Source organism: Chiloscyllium plagiosum, chromosome 2 (genome assembly GCF_004010195.1).
Source record: "Chiloscyllium plagiosum isolate BGI_BamShark_2017 chromosome 2, ASM401019v2, whole genome shotgun sequence".
Taxonomy (NCBI): Eukaryota; Metazoa; Chordata; class Chondrichthyes; order Orectolobiformes; family Hemiscylliidae; genus Chiloscyllium; species Chiloscyllium plagiosum.
In genome coordinates this window covers 96,823,654-96,849,891 of record NC_057711.1, presented here as the reverse complement: position 1 = coordinate 96,849,891, position 26,238 = coordinate 96,823,654, and positions in this window count along the sequence as shown.

Here is a 26,238-nt window from a genome sequence, read left to right as displayed (position 1 = left end):
TAAGATCTTGGTGGATGGCGAGTCTGGAACAGGACTCTGGCAGCTGTGTCGTTGAGGCAACTGCTGAACCAGCGAGCACAGGACTGGGCATCAGCTGCTACATAATTGGAGGCGACATTGGCAAAGTAGGGCTAGTGGCAAAACATGGTACCTGAGGAGTGGTGACTTTGATGTTGGTTGGGACTGGGACTGGAGTTAAAGTGATGGTAAAAGGTTTACGGATTCGCTTTCAACTATATCTTTTTTTTAACTATTCTTATTGAAGTGATGCTGGTTCATGGTGACAGTGGAAGCTTTTCGCCGTATTTAATTACATATTTCAATATAAAATATGCATAATAATAAAAATATTCATTCATTCATTCATATCTGATGCATGTTAAACATTCAGCCCTGATGAACCTGAGGGTTGTTACCCTGTTTTGGCAGTGAAATCATATACTAACAAATACAAAGATAATTGTTTGCTTACACTTTTTTTGGAAGGTTTGTTGATGTTTGAATGTCATTGACAATATTAAAATTTCATACTGTAGTTAATCATCCTTGTTTCGATAAGTTCATAGAATTTTAATTTCTCATTCTGCCCGCTGAATCAAAATTGTGAATGTTTTATTTACTTTCCATTTGTACAGGTTTTAGATTTTCAGCAATTTCAGATCTTCTTTAATCTGCAATGATACTCCGGCCTTTATTAAACAGAGCAATCAAAATTAATGAGTTGTAAAATAATATTGCAAAGACTATTTAGTCTTAGCTCTTTTTCTAAGCAGTGCAAGTTTTCAAATGTATTCTCCTCAGTTAAAACAAAAATTATTTCCTAAATAGTGTATGAAAAATGATGAAAGAACAGGGACTTTGAAATTTTCGCTCTTGATACATAAGTATCATTTGCCCCTGTTCCATAAGCATTTCTACCAGTTAAAAATTGAATTTCAAAATAATGGAATAGAAAAGGCAAATTTAACTTATTAAAGGCTGGTTGAAGGTCATAAATAATGAATTTGTGCCATAATCTACAGTTCTAGTGTCAAAATCAAATCCTAAATGTTTTATTCCATGTCAGACCCCACATTAGGGCTCAATTTCAGCTGCGAGCCAGAGTTAGTTGTAAATGTTTTATAAACAAATTCTTGTGGAAAGGTCAACTGCTAACAGTGTGAAATTTCATTTTACAGTTTCATTTGCATAATTACTTGGAGCTCCAGATGCAGCTTCTGATGGCAACAGAGAACAAGTGATGAGAGAGAAACATTGCATGTAAATCAAATTAAAGAAATGAGAGTAATTGAGGCCATATCATGATATGGGAATTCCTCACTTAATGTTGTTTGGCTGAATAATTTTTTGTTTACATGGTTCACCAATTAGTGCACTGCATTCGCTTTAGATTGTTTCTATTTCAGGTTAGCCTCATTTATGTGATTGAACTCATATGCCTGCAGGATGTCCATGTCATGCTTCCAAAAGAACAAACTTTTCCCTACTCCCCCATGCCCCACCATGCCTTTACTACTAGGAGATGAAACCAAAGAATCCCTGCAGTGTGAAAGCAGGCCATTTGGCCCATTGAATCCACACTAGTGCTCCAAAGGGTCCCTGGCACTGTGAGGCAATAGTGTAAACCACTGAGTCACTGCACCATCCAATCATTAATGTTTTGGGGGTAGTCGGGTTGGAGTCAGATGGTAGGAAGGATATTTGCATTTTTAGGGATAGTAAGTTTGTGTTGGAGGTAAGTATGGGGTTAGTCTGGTATTTGGGAGTAGTTGGGTTTTATAGAGAAGCCAGGAACACTTGGGTTTTTTTGAAGTAGTTGGATTGGTTGGGGTGAGTTGGATGAATGGCAGGGCTAATTAGGACATTTGGAGGAACCTGGATTGGTTTAAGGTAGTCAAGTGGTTGATGGGTAACTGGGTTTTGAGGGCAGTCCGGTTTGTTCCAAAACACACACACACAATCTTTTTCCTCTCAAAAAGTGTTATGTTAACAGAAATTAATTTGTATGAAATATGTTGCAGCAGTGATGCAACGTCTCCGTGATTTACTGAAAGGTTCTTTTAGGCCATCAATGAATAAGACCGAAAGACAAAAGAGCAGAAGTCGGTTATTTGGCCCATTGACTCTGTTCGGTCATTCAAAGATATCATAACTGATTTGATAATCTTCAATTCCACTTTCCAGGCTTTTCCCCATAATCCTTGATTCCCTTACTACTTAAAAATCTGTTCATTTGAGCCTTGAATATACTTAATGGTCTAACCTCAATAGCCCTCTACAATAAAGAATTGTACAGATTCATTATTCATTGAAGACAAGAAATCTCCCCTCAGCACAGTCTTAAATGGGCAGCCTTTCCTTTGAGAAAATGCCCTCTGATGCTAGACTCTTCCACAAAGGGAAACAACCTTGTCAGATCTACCCTATGAAGCCCTCTCTATCAATAAAGTCTCCTCTAATTTCTCTCAACTCCAATCAGTACAGGTATATCCTGCTCAATCTTTCTCAAAACGTAACTGTCTCCATACCAAGAATCAATCTCTCTGGACTCTTTCAAACACAACATGTCTTTCCGAGGATAAGTGGCCCAAAAGTATTAACAGTATTCCACTCTGGTCTGACTTATGCCTTGTATAGTTTTAACAAGTCTGTCCTATTTTTTGTATCCCATGCCTTTTGAAATAAAGGCCAAAATTCCATTACTTTTTTTTTACCTAGTAAATATAGATGCTACTTGTTTGCGATGTATGAATGAGGACCCTTAAAACCTTCTGTGTTGCAGATTTCTACAGTTTTTCTCAATTTAAATAATATTCAGCTCCTCTATCAAAGTATATAACCTCATTTTTCTTCACATTATATTCCATTTGCCATGTTTTCGCTCATTCACTTAATCTGTCTGATTCGCTCTTTATGCTCTTTGCATTATCCTTACCACATGCCTTCCCACAAGTTTTTGTGTCACTCATAAACTTGGCTGATAGTAGTCACATTTCTTATCCAAGTCATTAATATATTATATATATTGTAAATGATTGTGGCCCAAGCAATGATCGCTGTGCTGAAAATGCTGCCCTTATCTCAACTACCTGCCTTCTATTCATTAGTCAGTCCTTTATTCATGATAATATATTACCCCCAAAGCCAAGAACTCTTGTTGTATTAAGAAGACTGATCTGCAGTACCGTAATAAATGACAATAGAAAGTTCAAATATACCGTTACCTCCTCAAAGAATTCTAATATTTTGACAGGCATGATTTTTTCTTCTTGAAACCATGTTAACTCTAATGAATCATCTTGTATATTTCAAATTACTCTGTTATTGCATCCTTTATAATTGACTTGACATTTTCCCAATCATAAGCTTTAAGCTAACTGGTCTATAGTAATTTGTTTATTTGTTCTTATAGAGGGAGTTAATAGCCTAGTAATATTGTCATTGGACTGTTAATCTAGAGACCTTGATAATGTTCTGGGGACCTGGGTTTGAATGGTGCCACATCAGATGGTGAAATTTGAATTCAATAAAAAAATCTGCAATTAAGAGTCCTATGATGACCATGAATCCATTGTTGATTGTCAGTAAAAATATCCATCTGGTTCACAAATATCTTTTGGGGAAGGAAACTGCCATTCTTACCTGATCTGGCCTCCATGTGACTCTAGACCCATAGCAATTGACATTTAACTGACCTCTGGGCAATAAGTGCTGGCCTGCCCAGCAACACCTTCACTCCATGAATGAGTAAAAAGAAAATCTCCTCCTTTTAAATAATGGTGCTAGATTGGCAGTTTTCAATGCTCTGGGACTTATTCAGCATCTAAGGATTCCTGGAATATTACTTCCAGTATATCCATTATCTCTGTTATTACTTCTGTTAGGATCTGAGGATATTATACATTCGCGTTTAATCCCTAGAAATTTTTTTCAGTGGTTAATTTCATGTTTTTTTTTCTTTTTCCATTATAGACCTTGATTTGTTAATAATTTTGGAATGCTATTAACTGTGTTCTGTTATGAAAATTGATGTAAAGTATTTATTCATCTTATGTGCCATTTCCTGTTTCCCTATTCTCATTTTGCAAGCTTCATTCTGTATGTGGCCTCTGCTCATGTTCATTTCTCTCTTCCTTTCTTTATATTCAAACAAGCTGTAGCTGTCCATGTATATGTTATTTCCACATTTCTTTTCTCCATGTTTATTAATTTTTGATTGATTTCTAAAACCTGCCTGATCCTATCACTTTTGCTTTTCCCTTTCAATTTGATAGTTTCTTCAAGTTCCTTGGTTAACTATGACTTGTTTATCCCCTTCTTAGAATCCACTTTCCTGCCTGGAATGCAACATTTTCAACTGATAGCAGGTTGCACGAATGAAAACCTTCCCTTATTTAGCCACTAAATTTAATCTATTTGCATGCACATCACTTCCATGCAATTATAATTGCATGGGAAAATGCAAAAAGATAGAAAACAAATTGATACCCAGGTTCAGTTACATGTTAGAAATGGAATTTTGGTCAAATCCTGCCTTTGCAGCACTGCTTGTGGATCCACAGGAGAAGGAATTTTCCAAACTGCTCAATAAGCTTACCTATAAATCCCATCATGAAGTCATCCCCTGATCTGTGTCCATCAACTCATTCCTCCAACATCTTTTCCAACATCTTAACTACTTCCCAATACACTGGCCATGTTGTACCAACAATTGCAATTTTCTTTGCTCTACAATTTTCTCTTGAGTTCAAATTCCCCTTTAAACCTTAGTCTCAAGGGAGATCATCACAGTGTGTGTGGTAGTGATCTTGATGAGTGGTAACATAGTTTTGAGTTTTGGATTCTACCACTCTTTGCACCAAATGTATGCAAGGATGAAAATGGCTGATGAATAGCTTCCGTAGCAGCTGTGCTTCAAGGCAGACCAGTAAGTGCTTTATCCCCATTCAACTCACTATTCCCCCCCTATATTGTTATATTGTTCCCCCCATCAGCATCAACAATAACAACATCATACCTGTATGGCACCTTTAATGTAATAACAATCCCAGGTGCTTCATTGAAGCACAATAAAACAAACCATATCATAGAGCCAGATACTGAATACTATGTCAGATGATGAAACAATTGATCAAAGAGGTAGTTTTTAAGGAGAGTCTCAAAATGGGAAAGTCAGGTAGAGAGGTGGAGAGGTACAGAGAATGACTTCCAGAGTTTGAGCTAAGACAAGTAAAACTGGCCTCCAATAGTTGAGTGATTGTGGTTGTAGATAGATAAGATGCCAGATTAAAAATCTCAGATAACTCAAGAGTATTCTGGGTCTGGGGTCAATTACAGAGATGAAGAGAGACAAGGCCATGAAGGGGTATGAAAATGATATTCAGAATTTCAGTTTTGCTTGATCAGAAACCAATGCAGGTCAGTGAGCACATGGTCATGAGGTTATGACACAGGACGTGTAATTTTCGCTGACCTCAAGGTTATAGAGAGTAGATTAATGCTGTGCGATATAATATTTCTCTACCTTTGTATTGAATAAACATGGCATATCAATTAATTTCAAAAGAATCCATTGTTGTCTTTACCCACAAACAACTTAATTCAGGGACTCAAAAATATCAGAGCTCATCAGCCAGTGGGATTTCCGAATTAACTCCTTTATTATATATTTCTGCAGCAGTGCTAAGAACTTTTTAATGCACCATATTGTATGTATGACAGAATATATGACAAAGTTGACATTTCCTGCTATTTTTGGCCTTACCTCTAAACTTCACAGTCAAGAAAACTTTCTAACTCTCTCCTATCAACTTTAAAGCAAATTAATCATTGATTGTTCAGACAAAGGCAGAATTAATCAATGTCAAATATTCCCTTTAATGCATCAGTTTGTCCTCTAAACATGAGAGTAGTGAAAATTCAGGGTTGAGTTGTAGAATGAAACTATCTTTGCAATATAGTTTTTCTCCTGACACATGCATCATTTGCATATTCCTGTTCTCTGATACTATTTGCTACATTCTTTCACTGCACTATTTTTGTGTCTATATAACAGCTTGTAGCTCCTGACTTGTTGCTTTTCAGTACCATTCTGTGGAAGTAGTAAGAACTTGGCAGAATGCTGCATGAGGGGATACTTGACCAAGGTAAAAGGTATCTTGGCTCTCAACTCGCAGCTGTAGTGGAAAAATACTGCTACAGGTAAAGACTGAGGTTGTGTAATTATAGTTTGATGAAATTTAGGGAGTGTATGTAAACCTCATTAGTTTCTCTGTTCTTTCCAACATCGGGAACAAAAGAAGTAACTGCTCTGTGCTTATTTTTATTTTGAATTGTTGTATTCAACATTCCTTAGGTGCTGAATGAGATCAAAGTTGTTTGTATCTTTGTATAAATATAGTCTAAAAGTTCTGCTCAGGAGAGTGCTGTGAGACAGTGAAGACTGCGGCAGCCTTTTCATGAATTCATGAAAAATAAAGCTTCTTGAAACAAGATTTGAAGTCTCAGACTAAGTCATTTCATCAACACTTTTGCATCTATCATTAAACCTCTTAAATGGTACAACCTTCTTTGGACCTCCTACTGATCCTGATTGGTGGGAGATCATTGAATCTGTCCTGTTGTGCACTACTATAATTTATGGCTTCTTCATGAAAATGAGTTCCCCTTACCAATCAAACATAGTAGCCAGTAGCACAAACAACTAATTATTGCTCTGTTGGTGCTCCAGCACTTTCTCCAACAGCTGCACAATTAACCACCTCAACCAACAAACATTACAACTATTATAGCTGTTAAGTGGCTCAATAGTTCTTTGAGAAGTTTCAAAGATTTATTATTGCAGACTTATATATTTTTAAAAAGTACAAATAGCATTGTTATTTCTACAATTCCAATCAGATAGGAAGAAACCTGCTTATCATCAATTCATTAAAAAAAGTGGTGAACATTTTAAAATTAAATTTTCATAAAAATGTTTACTGTAGAAATCCTATTATCTACATGCAGTTAGAGTAGAGAAAACACATTCAAATTCCTGCAGAAAAAGAACAGATTAGTAACAAAATGAAGAATTTGGTTTTCATGAGGAGGAATGCCAAATGGAATGCATTTGAAAGTTTTTTTAAATAGACTGAAGGGCAGAATGCATTGCAATTTTCTTTTAGCTCATTGACTTCAGCTCGGCAATAGTATCAAAAGATTACAAACTAACTTTAAGTGTGTGTTTATAAAAGGAAAAGATGCTAGAAATTGCAGATGGCTGAGAAAAGATTGGCATGTGTGAAGTTTTTTTGTCTTCTGCACAACAGAACAAATGCAAGAATACCAAAGTTAAAATGGAACAACAGTTTAAACTGCATGAGAAAAGCACGCTCATTAGTAGTCAAATTGACTGATTATTTGAGGCAGTGCGATGGGGAATGCATGAGTGTGGTCAGAATCACACTGTCAAGCAATTTAAATTAATCAGTCAGGGTTCCAATATAACTACTTATGGAAGAAACCATGGAAACTGGACTTATAATTTGCAGCCGAAATAAGTACTCAGCGGACGTGGATTCAAATCTGACAACAGCAGTTAGAGGAATTTAAGGAGCTGTTCTGACCAGATGGATCTGAAAATATCTATATCTACTGAAGGAGTTAAAATTATCGTACCCACTTATACTTGCTAGAAGCTACTATCACAGCCACTTCACTGTTGTGTTATCGACAAAGTAGGAATGTGTGTCAACTCATTTTATTTTCAAGTATTTCAATTTAATATAACCAGCAGGATGACTTGATGCTTTAAACAGCTTAAAAAGCTATTTTGCCACACCATCATAGCAGAAAGTTGCAGAAGTAAAAAGTGATTCAGTTATTACAGTTATTAATTAAGATAGTTAAAAATCACACAACACCAGGTTATAGTCCAACGCGTTTATTTGCTTCCAAGTGAACCTATTCAACTATAATTTGGTGTATTGTGATTTTTAATTTTGTACACCCCAGTCCAACACGACACCTCCAAATCTTAATTAAGATACTAATACAAAGATTTAAAGTAGCGATAAATAAGATGCACAAAAGCATACCTGAGCTCAATCTGCTAAGTTTTTCTAGAATTTCTGTTTTTTCTTTCTGATTTACAGCATCCACAGTGCTTAGAGTGTTTACCTTGTGCTAAACTCCCTGATTGTCCACCTAAAGACTATATAAACGATCAAATTGGATGGAGCTTAATGCAATTTCGCATGATAATATCAGAACCATATCTAACACGTCTTTTTTTTTAGATTAGATTAGATTTAGATTTTAGATTACATTACAGTGTGGAAACAGGCCCTTCGGCCCAACAAGTCCACACCGACCCGCCGAAGCGCAACCCACCCATACCCCTGCATTTACCCCTTACCTAACACTACAATTTAGCATGGCCAATTCACCTGACCTGCACATCTTTGGACTGTGGGAGGAAACCGGAGCACCCGGAGGAAACCCACGCAGTCACGGGGAGAACGTGCAAACTCCACACAGTCAGTCGCCTGAGGCGGGAATTGAACCCGGGTCTCAGGCGCTGTGAGGCAGCAGTGCTAACCACTGTGCCACCGTGCCGCCCACTTTGATGCCGTCTTCTTTGATGCTGCTCAATATTTCCAGAAATTTCACTCTTTACTTCAGGTTCCCAGCTTCCTTGATGTTTTAGTTTTGCATTTGAAATATTTTATTGGCTTTAAGCAGTGAGTGTTAGAAATAATAATGAATCAAAGAGAGTTGGAAGTATATTTTGACTTTAAGAGTTGTGAAAACTAGCAGTAGTAAATTGGTAGCTTGCTGTACACATCTCAGGGCTAACTTTTTGAAACCTACAAGGGTGAGAAATGTGGCGTACATGGTGAGTTCATTAAGCCTTATGAAAAGTTTCAGTTTCCTGAAAATGAGTTGAGTTGTGAAGACAAATTTAGTATGAATTTGTTGTGTGCTCAGCCTCATGCCAGGCTGTGGCAGGTTCATGTATGTAAAGCATTTAAATGCTCATGATTGTGAAACAGTTTTCAATAAAATGCTACTTTATTGATAAAGTCAGTGATGCACAAGAATCATGTTTAGCCCTGGGTGTACCGTCAGCAGCCATGGGTAAGGTAAGTTTTATCCATGTTTAATTTAATGATTCAAGAAGGGGAGGCAAAGAGTAGACTCTTGTATGGAGGATTAGGACTAGATAGAGGGAATCCATGGTGAGAGTCTTGTGGAGCAGAGGTGTAAAGTGGAAAGGGACCAGCATATTGGGTATGTTTGGAGGAAGGGAAATGGGCATATTCATTGAAGATTATAAAAGGATCTAAAGGCTGGTGTCTATACTGTCAAATGAGTGTCCATCTCAGGGCAGAGTCCTTACAAAACTTTCAGTTATACCTGCAGGTATTTACTGCTGAGCAATCTCCCGTACAAAGCCTAAAATGGAGGGCTGGCTGAGCCTGAAAGTTCAGCCAGTTCCTCAGAGTGCTAAGTATAATAATAGGTAAAAACATTCAATTAAGAGTGTGTACAAAACATGTCATTGTTTCTTCCACAGTAATTTAATTCTCCTTAAATTCTCTATAGCTCTCAATGTGCACCAACTACAAGTGTGCTGATGTATTTAGCTCTCTGCCTAAGTTAGTCTTAACAAATATCAGTGATGCACACACAAATAAAGCAAAACCAATGCAATGTGAACGGAGTGGAACAGGAAAGTTGTGTCCACGAAGTGGAGCATTCCTCTTTGAAACCCTTGTATGATTAGCTGCAGTGGGGGATTCACCACTGAAACAGTTTCTCCCACCACAGAATCACAGATATTTCCTTTGCACACTGCTGGCATTTGTATCTTAATCATGTGGGAAACAGGGAAAAGTAAGAGAACAGAAGCTGCAGACACTTCCAATGAAGCTGCTGGGAATAGCACAATATTGAAACCATTTGATGTTTATTCCCATTGAACTCCATAAGACAAATGTCAGAAGATACACCTCTGGAAAGGCAACATAATTCTCCAGGCTTCCGCAAGGCAAGCAATGAAACCCAACCACCCTAACAAGTTACACAAAGTCAATGTTTATTCCTAATCTGAGTTAGGCCCAATCCCATTATCTTCCAAAATCCAGAATATCATAAAAATATTTATTTGGACTGAAATGTTATGCCAGCCATGGTTTAGTACATGGTGCTCTAACCATTGAGTCATAAGATTTTATTTCTAGTGTCAATCCAGGGTTTGAGCATACAAATTTACACTGATATTTCAGTGCAGTGCTGCTTGTAGGAGGTACCACCTTTTGGATGACATAACAAACCGAGGCTTGCTTGACTCAAAATAAAAGATCCCCTGACACCATTCTTAAAGAAAAGCAAGGGAATTACCCCTGGTATTCTGGCCAATTCTTACCCTTTCAATCAATATTGAAACAAAACCCAGATTATCTGTCCTTGCCACATTGTTAGTCGTGGGAGTTTGCTGAGGACAAATTGGCTGTTGTGTTTTCTATTGTATTAAAATGACTAAACTTTGAAAGTACTTCATTAGCTACCAAGCAGTTTGATGCACCTGGAGGCTATGAATCATGTGCCTTCAATAAATACAAACTTTCCTTTCATTTTCCTATTAATGATAACACATACAATGAGGTTGACGATTTCCTAAAGGTAATGGTGGAATAATTCTGACAGCAAAACTTTCCCACATTTAACTGTACATATCTCTTTCCTACAAATAAATAATGGTAAATGTTGTTAGTCTAGCTTTTTTTTTGGAAGCAAATGTCAGAAATGTTTGTTTGGCTATGGCAACTAACTTTAATCGTTAGCATCAGTGGAAAACATCTGAAGACGGAATGATAAAGGGGATTGTGAAAGTTGAAGAACCAAGATTATCATTTTTAATCAATTTAATGCTTCTACAATATGCTATTCTGGCTGAACAGCAAGAAATCTTTTTGAAACATTTATTCATGTTCAGAATTTCTTGACGTGCATTATCTCATTGTCAAGTTGTACTGTAGCTTATCGCTATTAGAAATATCTGATCAGGTAGCCTTAAAGACAGCAATACATTTGACTAACAACAATCAGCTTGCTTTAAGATAAGCCACTTTGCAATGGAAACATTATAAATGAAAGTTACTGTTGTTAGCACTGAGCCATCTGAAGATTTGGATCACATTGCTGATTACAGGGAAGACTAGGAGCTTTTAAGTCTTCTCAATGTGACAAGAAATTTATAGTTGGGCATCTGTATGTAAATTGTAAGCAACAACAAGAAAACGTTATCAGTGTAATTAAATCACTCACAGGAATAATATCTCATGGAAAATAATCAGATGTCCAATATAAACGAACAATAACAAATATCAGTTTCGATGGTGGTGAGTTGTTGAGAATAAAATGTCAGTAATAACAGCTTTCTATGATATTCAGTATTGTCTTCTTGTAGTTGACCTTCCTGTAGAATATATACTCACTTGTGAATTTCAATATGATTATCATGCTGACTTACTTTTAAATTCAGATAACTAATTCAATCACGGCATATTTAAGAAGTCACAGATTATTGCCCACATTTTAAAGGATTTCTGCCACCATTCTGCCAGTAGTCAGCATGACTGGCTTGTTGTTGGCTACTGCTATTAACTCCCTGGCAACTGTTTATACTAAAAAGAAGTGTACGTTATGTGTACAAATTTGCAGGAAGTCAAAAAAGAGGAGCCATAAAAAGCAGTGGGATTTTGCAGAGAGGGACCATATAATGCAGCAGATCCAACTCAAGAGGCTCAGTGTCATCCAGGACAAAGCAGCCTATTGGATTTGCACTCCATCAACAACCTTTAACATTGACTTACTCCATCGCCAATGCACAGCAACAGTGGCAGCTTTGTATACTATTAACAAGATGAGCTGCTGCTCACCAAGGCTCTTCCCATAGCTCTTTCCAAAGCAATGACTTCTTTCAAAGAAATGTGTCCTTTTTGAAAGACAAGAACAAGAGATACATGTTAAAAGCAGCACCTATAAGTTCCCCTCCAAATCTCCCATCCTGACTTAGGAATTGATCACTGTTCCTTTACTGTCGCTAGGTCAAAATTTTGCAAACCTTGACCCCACAACACTGTGGTTGTTTGTACACCCAAGGATAGCCATGTCATCTACCTCAGCAGCTGCCTATGGAACTGACTTATCCCTCACGGACTCCAGACAACGTTCAGACCACCTCAATTTGGATCAAACCGTGATCACCACTACCTCCAGCAAATCCAGATCCTCCAGAAATGGTTTTCTCTTTGGATTCTCATTTAAAAATCATACAACACCAGGTCATAGTCCAAAAGGTTTATTTGGAAACACTAGCTTTTCATAGTCCAAAAGGTTTATTTGGAAACACTAGCTTTCAGAGCGCAGCTCCTTCATCAGGTGGTTATCAACTCTCACACAAGGACTGCAGAGGTTTAAGAAAACAGCTCATCATCTCCTTCTCCAAAGTATTTAGGGATGATGATGGATGTCTACTTCTCATGAACAAATAAATAAAAATGCGAATTTTAATCACATGAGAACTATTGAACAGTACATTTAAGCTGGTTTGTCACTGCAGTCTTCTTTGTTGATTGATCTGAAATTGTTCCTTCAATATTACACCTCAGCCTTGATGAAACAATATACAATTTTTTCTCATGCAGAGATTTACCAAGGCTGCATGAATTCTCCAGGTAATTCAAATGCAGACACTATCTTACGTTTAAAAATACAAACTTTTTTTTCACTAAAATTCTAGACCTTACTTTTCCTGCATTGTTTTTTTTTATTTACAAAAATAGTCTAGAAAATCCAATAAAAAAGATATTGAATCAGTATTTATTAAAGGCAGCAAAGGAAGATGTGCTTTGTACTCCATTCTGATACATATGGTCCAGAGCCACCATTATTCTCTTGAGATAATTGTGTCTGAATCCTTCTACCATGGGTCTCTTGCTGGTAATGTCAGAAAGGTAGCAGGTAAGATAAATTCATATAAAATAGTGAAACAAAATTGCAGAAAGAAAATTTCAATTTAGGAATGTGACTGACTATATTTCATTTCATTTTATCATTTTGATCGGGTTATCCACTTATCTCATTGTCAACTAGATGACATTAAATTGAAATATTAATATTTGCTATGGGTGGAGCAAATCTGCACATCTGGCATCCAACAGCTAACCTTCGATTCATGTTATCAATTTGATTTGACAAACCAAAACTGAACTTGCAACCAGAAAAGTCAAATATATTTTATTTTTCCTGATTTTCATGGGTTCTAGATGAGTGCAGGTGCCACCTAGATTGTTTGAGTTTAGCAATGCCTAAATCTGGTAAGTCAGATGATAATATATTAAGTTTCTCATTACACCTCTGAAGGAGGCTTGCCCTCCAAGAGAGTCACACACTGAGAAATGGGAATAAGATTACTGCTTCAGATTAAGGTCTTGCCACTGATTGTCATAACTATTTTAAAATGATCTGTAAACACAATGAGGTTGAAATTAGGGAAAGCTTTTTCATTCAACATATAATTAAGGAATGAAATGCACTGCCTGGAATTGTAATGAAGCCAAGTTCATGAGGATATTGGATAATTATTTATGTGGAAATAATGTGTATGGGTATGGGGGAGAAAGCTGAATTTGGCACCAAGTAATGGTCCCCTTTTATGAGTTGGTGTTGGGCTGAATGGCCTTCTTCTATTAATTTAGATTTTTATCAGAAACTGGCAGCCATTAACCCTTTCCACCTATATCTCCCTGGTGAAACTAAACAAAAGAAAGTATAAATCATACAGTCGGATTTTTAAAATTTTGTTGCCTGTATGTATCATTTGATATAAAATCTTTGTAGACATGAGGCCTAACACCAGATTCTTCTGGTTATCTTGCCCAGACATTTTCCTGACTCACACTCAGCTCTCTCTCTCTCTATATATATCTCTATCTATATATATATATATAAGTCTGTAGTATGAGGGCTAAAATCAGACTTTTCAACCTCTTTGGTACCAATAATCCAATTTTATATGAGCAACCCTAGAAATTTCACACTAATTCCAGGAAAATCTACCCATTTTGTATCTATACTGTAGCATCATTAAGGATCTATTTCTACCTTTTCTTGCACATGCCAGTTATTACCTGATGAATGAAACCAACAGTTCAGAGTGTATTTTACTGCATTTGCTGATTTGAGTGAAAAGGTTGGTGTTAGCCCTCATAGATACCAATGTAACTGTTAAGATTCACAAAAAAAAGCTATTTAGTGCACTGTTAAAAGTTCAGCACTCGCTAATTGCTCTTCATGCTCAGCGCTTTGAGCTAGTTATTTGAACTTCCTTGAATTTTTACTTATCTTTTCAATTTGAATTTCAACGCCAATGTATGTTTGCTGCAGCATTTGAAGTTTGTTAGTGATTGTTCTGAATGTTAGAAGGTATGACAGTACTGGGTACCTCATCTCTATGAAACTTGTGTTCTGTCTTTGAAAGAACACCATTTCTCCAGAAGGAATGAAATCTCTCTATCTGCAGAACACTGATTTGTGCAAATTGATGCATAGATTATTAGACCATGAGACATAGAAAACAAAAGTAGGCCATTCAGCCACTTGAGTCTGCTCCAGTTTTCAAAAAGATATTGGCTTATTTGATAATCCTCAAGTTCTGAGGATGGGTCACTCGACACAAAAAGTTAATTCTGCTTTCTCTCCACAGATACTGCCAGACCTGCTGAGCTTTTCCAGCAATTTCTGTTTTTGTTTATGATAATCCTCAATTACACTTTCCTGTCTTTTCTCCAAAGCCTTGATTACCTTACTAATTAAAAATCTGTTTACCTTAGTATTGGACATATTGATTGACTCAGCCTCGACAGTGCTCTATAGTAAAGAATTCCACAGATTCACTGAGATATGAAAGACTGCACAAAACACTACATAGGACAAACAGGAAGACAGCTAACGGTCCGCATCCATAAACACCAACTAGCCACGAAACAACATGACCAGCTATCCTTAGATAAATGCCGGAGGAAACATCAAAGAAGCGCTTCACAGGAGGCTCCCAAACACTGAGGATGTCACCTAGACAGGGGACGAAATGTCTGCAACACAAATGCCCAGCTCGGCGAACAGAACCACAACAACAAGCACCCGAGCTACAAATCTTCTCCCAAACTTTGAGCTCATCCAAGTACTTTTGTAAAGGTTGTGAAGTTTCCTGCCTCAGCAATCCTCACAAGCAGTGCATTCCAGTTTCCTATCATCCTCTAGGTGAAAATATTTTTCAAGTGTCTGGTATGACTTCTTAACTGCCTGATTAACCTTCCATCTGCTTTCAGGGATCTGTACGCAAGCAGCCAAAGATCCTTTTGTTCCTCTGAATTTCTTGTTTCCTGCCATTTACTGAGTATTCCATTATTTGTTACATTTTTTAAAAAAAACTGTGTCACCTCATACTTTTCAGGATTAAATTCCACCTGCCACTGATCTGCTCATCTGACCAATTGTTTATAATGTCTTGTAATCTAAGACCTTCCTCCTCACTGTCAAACACCCAGTCAATCTTTGGGTCATCCGCAAACTTACTTATCATCCCCCTGCCATTTTCTTCTTTAACATATATATATATATATATATATATCACAAACAATAAAGGATCCAGCATTGATCCCTGTGATACACACTGCACGCTGGCCTTTGGTCACTAAAACAGCCTTCTACTACACTTCTATCTCCAACAACTAAGCCTATTTTGCAAGGTAGTAAATTTTATTAATAAAAGGAGCAGGAAAAATAGCTGATGGCTATAAATTGTCATACAAACATATAGCAGGCATATGCACAAGCAAACTTCTCTTTCCAAAGCAAAGGAGAAGCAGGAGAGATAAAAAGTTTGGTGGTGAACAGAACAATAATTACAATTAGTGGGGATAACACAAATGAACATAAACAATCTGTATCTCACAGTAATGATTGAGACACTTTACACTTCTCTCAGGCTAGGTAGACAGTCATCTCCAGTCCTCTCAATCTTCACTAAACATTGGCTCAGGAACAGTCCAGGATGAGTAAGCCATTGATTTGTAACTCAATATCCTGACTTCACTTGATATCTCCCATTGTTAAACAACTGTACTTGAGAAGTAGTTATGAGAGAAGAGAGTTCTTGCATTGGCTGACCAATATTCCTCCCAAATATAAAACTAGATTAGCTATTGTACATCTCATTAACTGTTTGTGAAGCCTTACATATTGCAATTAGTTACTATATTTATCCAGATAACAGTGGTTGTGATCCCAATATGTTTCTCTCTCCAAAGAACTTAATGGATCCACTGAGTTTCTCCAGGACTCTCTGTGATTGATTTAGATTTCCAGCATAAATAGTATTTTGTTTTTATTTTAATGATTAGGATCACAGCAGCAAATACATGGGAGAACCACCTCCCGCTAGTTCCCTTCCAAACCATTAGCTATCTTGACTTGGAAATATATCACAGTTCCTTCAGTGTTGCAGGATTAAAATCTATGGAATTCTCTAATAGAATTGTAGTCCTACTTACAGCAAAGAGAATACAGTGGTTTAAGAAAACAGCCCATCGCCAATGTTTCAAGGGCAGCTGGGGACGTGCAATCAATACTGGCCCAGTCAGCAATGCCCACATCCCAAAAGTGAATAAAAAAGTATGGGAGACAAGAATGATTTGAGGAGAATGTCATCATACTTTTATTTCTGCATGTAATGGATGACTCTGCGAGGCTAAAAGTCAAGCCAATCTAGTCTCTCTGGAAATGGCTTTACCCATAAATGAAGCTTACTTTTAATGTTAATTGGGGTGCAAAGGATTATGGGAGATTTATATTTGAGGATGAAATAACTACATTATTGTATGATAAAGAAGCCAAAAAGATAGGCACATCGGGTCAGTTTAAACCTTGAAGATCGCAAAAAGCATAAATTTCGCTCCAAGGAGCTTGTGAAATTGAAGTTTTTGACACAAGGTATTGAAGAAAAATCAATTCAATTGCCTATGTAGAGTGGATTTGAACTGTGCTTTATTCAATTAAGCCATTACATTTAGAGTGGTTTCAAAATTGACTCTTAATTATATCAACTTAAAGCTAGAAAATGAGCTATCACCAGGTAGAATGTGACATTTGAGGCCCAGTCTCAAGGTGTGGTGAAAGTGATTGTCCTTAACATCAAGACCTCATTGACAGAGTGTGACACCAAAAAGAACTAGGAAGAACCGAAGGAAATTTCAAGCTCTGGAGGACGAAACACACAAATTTCACAAAACCACATCTATAAAGGTACATTCAAACAAGACCAGAAAGAGTTAACACTTCTAACTTTTTTCTTATCTCAGTTTTCACATTCCAGCTCAAACAGGGAGTTTAGTTCCAAAAATCTCAGCTGTGATACATAGCCACGAATCAAACACTTTTTCTCTCAAACTACAAATCAAAATATCCCTCAGCCATTCCAGTTGTTCCCAGGTTTCCATTCACCCCTTTTTCAGTTTTTTTTTGCCAGGACCGGGTTTTGTGTTGCTTGATCCGTAAGGGGGCTAAGCAGTGCTCCTCGTCGATACTGGAGTCAATGGAGTATTCTTTTGTAAGATGATTTCCTCACATTCTTCCTGGCTCTTCTGTGGTACATTTCAATTCCTCACAGACAACCATTAATTGGTTTTTCAGCTTGGTCTTTTTCATGATCTGATTTCTCTATTATCGCATTCCTTCTCCTAGAACAGATCTGTCCGATTAGGAGGAGGAACCAACTTACTTTCTTTCTGTTTCATTCATGTGGTATTTTCCCAGACCCTTTTAACATCATCCAAGGACCATTGTCCCATGGAGGTATTGTACATTTGTTTGATTTTTACAGAGGTTTTGGGTAGGTTGAATTGTTGTTCTGTCTTTAACACTATAATCCCTCAAGACTGATTACCAAACATAGTGATCTCACACTAAGCCCCACTCTCTGCAACTGGATTCTCAGTTTCCTGACCCACAGGCCATAATCAGTGAAGGCTGGGGACAATATTTTAAGCTCACTAACACTCAACACTGGAGCCCCCGAAGGGTGTGTACTCAGCCCCATACTGTACTCACTGTATACCAAAGACCGTGTTGCCAAATACCAGACTAATGCCATTTACATGTTCGTCGATGACACCATCATATTTGTTCAAATCTCAGATGGCGATGAAACAGACTGCAGACGGGATTTAAAAGACCTGGAAATATGGTGAACTGAGAACAACCTAGCTCTCAATGCCGGCAAAAGCAAGAAACTCATTATTATCTTTCAGTGGGATGTTACTCATACACACACACGTGGAACGAGTGGAGTGTCAAGCTCCGGGGAGTTGGTCATCCACAACAAGCTTTCTTGGACTCTTCAGATGGACACACTGGTTACAAAGGCCCAACAATGTCTCCTCTTCCTCAGACAGTTGAGGAAATTTGGCATGATGGCAAATACCCTTGCCAACTTTTATAGGTGCGCCTTCAAGAACATTCTGTCTGGATGTATCACTGCCTGGTATGGCAACTATACCGTTTAAGATTGCAGATGGTTACAGAGAATGGTGAACTTGGCCCAGACAATCACAAAGGCCAACCTCCCATCTGTAGAATCCATCTACCAGGCTTGCTGTCAAGGAAAGGCCCCTGCATTCTCAAAGCTCCATCCCACCCTGGCAATTCTTTCTACAACCTCTACCATCGGGAAGAAGGTACAGAAGCCTGAACACATGCACCAGCTGGTTTCAAAACAGTTTCTACCCTACTGTTGTTAGAATACTGAATGGACTCACAAAATCTTAACATTCACCTGTACCTGTGTTTTTGCCGCTGTTTGCCTATTATTTACTTATCTATACTATTTAACTCTGTGATCTGCCTGTATTGCTCGCAATACGAAGCTTTTCACTGTGCCTCAGTACACGTGACAGTAAATTCAATTCAATTCAATTCAATTGTTCTCTTCCTCTGATATGTCAGATGGTGCCAGCCCACCCTTTGCAGTTGTTGGTCATTCTAATTTTTTATAGTCTGCAATTGTGATATTTATGGGTCTGAGTCAAATGCTTAATTAACCTTGGTTGGAAATTTATCACCTCTGCTCAGCCATATACTGATGTCAAATTTTAAGAGCGCACAAGCCTGCGTGCCTGCTGGAGTTTTGAATCGCTTGAAGGCTGACCTTCAGGTTTAGACAACTACCAACGACTTTAGATAGGAAGTGTCCTTATCTGTTGGCGCTGACAATAGGTCTTTCATCTATGGAGAGGTCTGCGTTCTTCAGTGATCCTGCTGACTATGCCAAGTTGACAGATCTCACAACTTTCAATGAAAATTTGAGTAGAGCTCTGTGATTGCCTCTCTTATATAGCACCTTTACTGAAATGGACAGGCTCATGGCCCAATCATAGTCACTATGATGTTTTTGAAGCTTTTAACAATGATTTCTATCTAAGTAATATTTGTCAGATCTGCCAATTAATTAGAAATTTCTTATTACAGGGAAAACAAAGGAATATTCACTTCTGATTAGTTCCAACACAGTTATGTTGGTTAGCACATTTCAATTAAAACCCTGAAAGAATTCAGATTCTGTAAATCAGAAACAAAAATAGAAGTTGCTGGGAAAACTTAGCATGTCTTGCAGCATCAGTGAAGAGAAGTCAGAGTTAACATTTTATTTCGAAACATTTCCAAGTCAAAGGAAACATTAACTGATTTCTTTTCATCGATGCTGCCAGACCACTTAAAATCAAATATCTTTAGGGTGTGTGTGTGTGAGACAGAGAAAGGGAGAAAAGACCTTTCCTGCTGCGTTTGCCGAATTAATTGTTAACCATTTGTAGTCAGATTTGAATCCTTTTATGAACTAATTTGATTCCATGATTAGTGTGATGTTGAATTGTTATCCTATGTGTTTAGCTGCAAGTGTTAATTATTTTGTTCATGGCTACGGTTTCAAATGTTGATATCTTATGTGTTAGCTACAACTGTTATCTCTGCCTTACAGAGTTGAATCAAATGTCAAATGTCTTGAACTTCGATCTCGAGAAAAATGTTTCTGTCAGCAATAGTTGTGGGCAGTCATCTTTTGCTACCCAGTTATTGGCAACCATGGCAAAAGTGAGAACTGCAGATGTTGGAGATCAAAGTCTAGATTAGAGTGGTTCCAGTTCTGCGAGCGCTTCAGGGAACACCTCCGGGACACCCGCACCAATCAAACCCACCGCCACGTGGCCCAACGTTTCAGCTCCCCCACCCACTCCACCGAGGACATGCAGGTCCTGGGCCACCTCCACCACCACTCCTTCACCACTCGACGCTTGGAGGAAGAATGCCTCATCTTCCCAAGGTGATAGGAGAAGGTGAGGACTGCAGATGCTGGAGATCAGAGCTGAAAATGTGTTGCCATCCTTGCCATCCTGTTCCTTGGATGCTGCCTGACCTGCTGTGCTTTTCCAGCAACACATTTTCACCTCCAAGGTGATAGTCAATATCCACCCCATCACCATGCCCTCCAGTGCGGCACAGTCTACCCCAGCCCAGCCCAATCCCAGTCCAACCCCAGTCCATCCCCAGCCCAAACCCAGCCCAGCCCAATCCCAGCCCATCCCCAGCCCAACCCCAGTCCAGTCCAACCCCCGCCCATCCCCCGCCTAACCCCAGCCCATCCCTAGCCCAAACATCTACTGTGTATCACCACCCTGTATGGTAACTGTACCATTCAAGATTGGAGACAGTTACAGAGAGTGGGGAACTCAGCCCGGACACTCACAAAGGCCAACCTCCCATCTATGGAATCCATCTCCCAGGCCCCGCTGTCCAGGAAAGGCCGCCAGCATTCTCAAAGATCCATCCCACCCTGGCAATGTTTCTCTACAACCTCCACCATCAGGGAGAAGGTATAGAAACCTGAACACACGCACCAGCCGGTTTCAAAACAGTTTCTACCCGACTGTTGTTAGAATACTGAATGGACTCACAAACTCTGAACATTCGCCTGTCCCTGCATTTTTGTTTTTGCCGCTGTTTCCCTATTATTTACCGATCTATGTTACTTAACTCTGTGATCTGCCTGTATTGCTCACATGACAAAGTTTTCACTGTGCCTTGGTACAAGTGACAAGCAATTCAGTTCCACAAAGAGACAATGCAAGGTAGCAGACAATGACACCTCCATCCCTGATCATCTCAATGCCTTCTATGCTCGCTTTAAGCAGAATTTCAGCAGAGAGGTAACACCTATTCCAACAAGTCCTGACCAACCTATCACAACAGTCACTGCACCAGAGGTCAGATCAGTTTTCCTTCAGTACACATGTTTGTTTTAGTACATGGTTGAAGAGCTTCAGGGCTGTGCTTTTCCAGCTGATCTAAACTCTGGTTTCCAGCATCTGCAGTTCTCACTTTTGCCTAGTTGATTTTAACCTTACTGCGAATCCTCTTGCAACCATGTACTGAAACAGACCTGCTACCACAGCCACATTTGCTTCCTCAATGCCTGCCTCCTGGAGGAAGAACGCCTCATCTTCCCCCTCGGAACACTTCAACCCCAGGGCATCAATATGGACTTCAACAGCTTCCTCATTTCCCCTTCCCCCACCTCACCCCAGCTCAGCACCATCCTCATGACCTGTCCTATCTGCCAATCTTCCTTCCCACCTATCCACTCCACCCTCCTCTCTGACCTACCACCTTCATCCCCACCTCCATCCACCTATTGTACTCTTTGCTACCTTCTCCCCAGCCCCATCCCATCCCATTTATCTCACCACCATGGAGGCTCCCTGCCTTCATTCCTAATGAAGGGCTTTTGCCCAAAATGTCGATTTTCCTGCTCCTCGGATGCTGCCTGACATGCTGTGCTTCTCCAACACTACTCCAATCTAGACTATGGGCAACCATGTGCCATTTTGCACTACTCAATGATGGCTAGCTCTAATAGAGCCCCCGTAAAGCAGACAGTCAGGGAAAAACTGTCTGCTGGTTAGAGTCATACCTGGCAGATAGGAAGATGGTTGTGATTATTAGTGTTAATTATCTCAGTCCTGGGACATCACTGGGTAATCTCAAGTGGAACTTGACAACCTAGGGTGATGTGGTGGCTCAATGGTTAACACTGCTGCCTCACAGAGCGAGGGACATGGATTCAATTCCAGTCTCAGATGACTGTCTGTGTAGAGTTTGCATATTCTCCCAGTGCCTGTGTGGGTTTCCTCTGGGTGCTCTGGTTTCCTCCCATAATCCAAAGATATGCAGGTTAGTTGAATTGGCTGTGTTAAATTGTCCATAGTGTTCAGGGATGTGTAGGTTAGGTGTATTAGTCAGGGGTAATTATATGATAGGGTGAATGGGTCTGGGTGGGTTACTCTTTGGAGTGGTGGTGTAGACTTCTTGGACCGAAGGGCATGTTTCCACAGTGAAGGAATTGTTTTGGAACAATAGGATGCATTTGAAGAGAGGCTAAATTGTTTAAATCAAGGTACATTGTTGAGGCTTTTTTTGTAGTGAAAATAAAGTAGAAAGATTAGATTCTGATATGTGAACAACTGCTCAACAAAGCACAGTCCTTTGGGGTAGAGCTGTCCTGTCCTGAGCCTGGACTTCCAACAGCCTTAACCTGCTGATTTTCCTCTACCTGTGAAAGATTCTGAGGGAACTGAATAATGCAATGTTCTGATCATTTTAACTAATTAAACATCACTGTTTTGATACTTTAGCTAATGGTAATCATAAGTTAACCATAAACCATAGAGTGGACAATTCTGCTGGTTACTTCTGTTGTTTAGAAACCTGCCTTCAGGATACTGGATCTCCATTTTCACTATCCTGCTTCCAAAGAAAACTTAGAGAGAAAAATTGAACACTGAGAAGTATGTTTCATACTAGAACTAATTCCTTCCTGTTCTGTTTTCATAAGAGTCTCCTCAGGTTTTGAGTTAGAAAGGAATTTGTTGGTCTTTGAACATTATACTTTTTTCTGCACAAACCTATTCAAAATTGTGATCCATTTTGAAAGATAGGTTAAACTTGCCTTTATATTGCACTAAAACTCTTGGTTCCATGAAATCTCAGATCAGCTTGTTTTGCTTTCTAAAGCTAATAGTCATATGCTGAATACTCAGTTGAAGAAAATAATGTTGCAAATCATGTTGTAAGAGACTTCTCTCTGTAGACAGACATACTCTTTGAGCACAATCCGCTGAGAACTGTTTAAGATACCACCAATTCCTTATTGCAATTTTGTAGAAAGTATTGTTTCATTGTTTGTCCTGTTGAGCATTCCAGAATCAATAGTGAGCAATCTGACTTAGTTGTGCTTTTATGAGATAAGCAGCTTGTGTGTTTAGGGATCAGAATACTACAAATAGATCAGTTGAATTGCCTATAAATGCTTATTCAATAAACAACAGAAAGACAGCACACTAATATTGGTTGATTTTAATCTCCATGGATATTCAGAAAATCAAATTGACAAAGGTAGTCACTTAATAGAAGTCATAGTAATAGAAGTATTAAGGACAGCTCCAAGAAAAAACATGTTTTGGATCCAATCAGAGATCAGGCAATTTAGATCTGTTAATCTGTAATGAAGAAGGTTTAATAAATTATGTCAGAGCAAAAGATCAACTGGGAGACGGTAATTATAACGTAATAAATTTTAAAACTCAGAGTGAGGAACTTGAGTCAGAAACAACCGTGTTAAGCTTAATTAAAGGTAATTATATAGGGATAAGGGCAGAGTAGGCTGGAGCAATGACTTTTGGCAGCAAAAATGGTTAAGGATCAATGGCAAATATTTAATAAATTAAGTCATGAATCACAGCAAAGATAGATACCAGTGAGGTAGAAGGACTCAAGAAAGTGAATAAACCAACTATGGTTAAAGAAACTGAAAGGAAAATGGTACAGCATGTAATGGACATCCATAAGGAATTGTGAGCAATATAGACATTGCTAGACCTCCAGTGTTAGATGACAATTATTAACAGCCGATGGGCAATTAAACTGACATGTTTTTCTTGGAGATGAAGGTCAAGATGAAATTTGAGAGAAGTTTTCAAAATAATGAGAGATCTGGACTAAGTGGATTGGGAAAAACTATTCCCACTTATTTCAGGAATGACAGGCTATAGATTCAGCATAGCTACTAAAAGAAGCAAAAGAGATGTAAGGATTTTTTTAAAGTAACATATGGTTAAGGGCTGGAATGTGCCTGAGAGTGTGGTGAAGGTAGCATTTGAACTGGAATTAGACTGTTATTTGAAAAGGAAGCATAGACTCCTTTTGCATTATAAGAATCCTGTATGATTCTGTGAATTAAATAAAGTTTGCCACTAATAATATTAAGGCTTATTTCAGTGCATAACATAGAGAAATATTATGCTGTCTAAATATTAAATTATAGATAAAGAATTAAATACCACACTATTACCTATATTAAGAATCCATGATTCATGTAATTTCACGATAATTTCTACTTGGGCCTAACAATCTGTTTTATTTACAACAGGTTGCTCGGTAAACTGATCAGATCCGGGAAATCAGCAAAAGGTTTGGGATTTTGAGATTTCTACAGAAGTTCCCTGGATTTGTTTTTTCTACTAATATTTAATGAATCATTGTGGGATACTTCTCTTATGTTTGACGCAGTAGATAGTTTCATTCCTGAGGCATTTTCATCCTTCAGATATTTATCATCCAAGCACAGAGGCACTGAAATTACTCACTGATTCAATGTGGTCTCTTATCTGCTGATGAGATAAAGGATCAAATTAAACCTGCTTTCTTTGACCCTATTTTTTTGCCTGATACAGGTATTACAGTTTAATACCACAATTCTTTGTATCATACTTAATCTAAGCAGCGTTGCTTTTCCACGGTTCATCACACTGACTTTATTGTGCTTTTAACTGCATAATTTTAATTTAAAAATAACACAATCCTGCATCTTGTATCTTCATAATAGATCAAAATTAAATACATGAGATGCAAGAACTTTATCTGAGTTAAGATTAATATCTGTTTGGAATTCCAGTCAAATAATTCTCTCAATGCGAATAAATCGCAGATGTATTAGCAGTTTTACATTTGTTCATGAGATGTGGACAGCACTCATTGGATCACTATCTTTTGCCCGACCCTAAAATTCCCAGAGGAAAGTTAAGCGTCAATCATTTTCTATGAGTCTGGAATCACATGTACGCCAGACCAGGACAGGATCACCGATTTTCTTCCCTAAAGGACTTTGGAAGATGAATCATCTTTGTGCATTATCTCTGTGTCTACCTTCAGTGTATCTTTGCCAGTCCTTAAGTCTCCTTTAAGGAGAGCTACTACAGCCACTGCAGCATTGCTAATGGAAGCTGCATTGCATTGGAAAAGATGTGAACTGCACTGTCATGCATGTTGGACATGGCAATCCGACTAGCTTGCTGGCAACTGCAAAGGCAGCTGTTGGGGTGTCGGCAGTAGGAGGATGAATGCCAATTTGCTAAGGGGGAAAGCAACATAGTTTCTTGGATCAGGCAACACGGCAGTCTGACATGGTAAGAGTGCTTTCCTATATAATACCCCATTTACCACAAAATCTGTTCTCTTATCAAGACAGATGTCTTGGTGTTATTTTTGTAATGTCTTTAAAGCTAAGGTAGATATTTTTTGAACAATAAAGGAATTAAGGGATACGGTGAGAGTGTGGTTAAGTGGATCTGAGTCCACAAAAAGGTCAGCCACAAGCTTATTGAATGGCGGAGCAGGCTTGAAGAGCTGGATGGCCCACTCCTGCTCCTAGTTCTTATATCCTTATGATATTTGTTGTAACACCAGTCCCGCTAACTCATGTTACAGCTACACTGCTTGACTGTAAGTTTACACTTGGTTGATTGCCCTGACTATCCACTGCAATGACTCCATTACACTCTGACTGCTAAAAGGGAGGGACATCACATGTGTTAATCATTTTACTATCTTAAAGCTACACTGCCATTTTGTAATTTGTATAATAACACAATAAATAACAGGTTCACATCAAATGGAGTCACTGCGAAATGGATAGCACTTCAGAAGTCTGAATAATAGATTGCATGACTATAGCGACATCCTGTAAACAAATTTGCACAGAGAAATCTTCAATAATAATGAGGCTTAGCTGACAGTAAGGGA